The 1,802-nt window shown below is 41.4% G+C and overlaps 1 long non-coding RNA gene across 1 annotated transcript; it reads left to right on the top strand.

The window, feature by feature from the left end:
• The first annotated feature begins 255 nt into the window (after positions 1–255).
• LOC127533197 (uncharacterized) lies at positions 256–1,516 on the top strand. Its single transcript, XR_007940977.1, has 3 exons — positions 256–588; positions 724–841; positions 1,000–1,516. It is a non-coding gene; the product is annotated as an uncharacterized LOC127533197 (long non-coding RNA).
• The last annotated feature ends 286 nt before the right edge of the window (positions 1,517–1,802 follow it).

Raw genomic sequence — 1,802 nt, 5'->3', positions numbered from 1 at the left:
TTTGTTTTCTTATTAATTGGAGGCTTCAGGAAATAATTTCTTAAAATACAGAAGTGTCCTTTCACATTTCTTATTTGTCATTAGCTCTAAAGTGTCAATATAAAAGTTTAAGTCTACAACAAATACTTTAAAGTTTGGTAGAGACTGGCCTGGAGAAGTCTGCTACTTTCAGAAATGCTGCGTCACTGACGTCATCACATTAGAGTTGCTCGTCCAATCACACGCGTCATCTCGCAAGAACCGCTCGATAAACGAACGGACAAAGAAGTGGTCTTTGTTATGCGAGTTTCTACAGTGGCGGCCCGGTATCGCCAGTCTCACTACAGGCTCCTGGCATGGAACAGCCTGGACATGACCGACTGATTTCAGTCAGACCCGTGACAGACACTGAGAAGAAACTGTTGAGCGTTATCAGCAGGCTGTCTGCCAGAGAACACTGCTGGAGGAGAAGCTGGAGCACAGGATGGAGCGGTGTCTGACCTGCAGGAGAGGATGTCCGCCATGGAAGCCCAAATAAACACTTTCTCCAGCACGAGGGCGGCGAAGAAATTCAGCGGAAAAGAGGAGAGCACAGTCCTAAAACTTGTGGTAAGGATATATTCCATTTGTAGGATATTTTTTATTGAGTTTTGGTAGTATTTTCAGAATTGGTAACGTTAAGCAGTGATATGTCATCCTCCATCTTCTCCAAGCTAATAACGGCTTCATTTTACTCTTTTCCAGCTGCTTGTAAAACCCATTTCGAGACTCTGCGAAGGAATTTCCGCTATAGTCAACCCGACATGGCGGATCAGGCGGAGGCGATTAAGTCATCTGTCCGAGTCGGCAGAGAAGAAAGAGAGTAAGAGATATTACTTTGATTCATTTGATTACAGTTTCATTCATGGGACTGTGTGTTTTATATAAAATGTGGTTAGAATAGTATTGCTGGTCTCTATGATATTATTTTTCTGTTACATTAGTAAATGTATTGATTTCTTGTACTGATTGTGTTCACAGCTGCTGGATGCCAGGAAGACGGTCCTTGCTCCAGACGAAGAGGAGTTCTGGAATGGCATCACAGCAGACATGTTGGATGAGGAGGATGGCAGTGTCGATGGCGTACATGGATGGATTGTGCGGCCTCCATCCTTCCGCAGCCAGGAGCTTTCCAACTTGTGTGCTGCCCTACAGGCCAGGCTGGAAGCTGGATGGAAGGTACACAGCTCTTCATCACAGACGTTTTTACAATGGACAGCCGTCTGAAAGACTGAAGCCATTGAAATACGACAAGGCAGCAGCCAGGAAACATTTTATTCCAGAGCTGATGCCTGAGACCAGCCCAGAGTGACAGATCAACTATGTTTTAGTTTTAGTTTTGAAATGTATATATTTTTTTGAAACTTTGGACAATTCTATTTCATTTTTTTCATTTTATTTTTTTTGTATTTTTTTTTTTTTTAAAGAACAGCTTATTTTAATTTTGATTTCGGATTACTGAAACTGTAGACTGTTCAATAAAGCGCTAGTTTTTCAACATGTCTCAAAATGTCATTTTTTTTAGCCCACTGGTTAACAACGACAAATATGCAGGTTAACTAAGTACACACTTTACATGACCCATATTTATTAACACCTTATTAAAATATTAATAATAATAAGAATTATTATTATTGTGTGTGAGGGTGGTGAGGAGGTGGGGGAATGGGATGGATTTCATGGCCCAGGGGTTGACCAAAAGCAACAGATCTTTCAACCAATCATGACACAGTTTTTTTCTGTTGCCATGTCTTGTTTCATCCAATCAGTGACCCGAGTTACGC

The sequence above is a fragment of the Acanthochromis polyacanthus genome, chromosome 3 (genome assembly GCF_021347895.1).
Source record: "Acanthochromis polyacanthus isolate Apoly-LR-REF ecotype Palm Island chromosome 3, KAUST_Apoly_ChrSc, whole genome shotgun sequence".
Taxonomy (NCBI): domain Eukaryota; kingdom Metazoa; phylum Chordata; class Actinopteri; family Pomacentridae; genus Acanthochromis; species Acanthochromis polyacanthus.
This window is presented reverse-complemented; position numbering and strand designations above follow the sequence as displayed.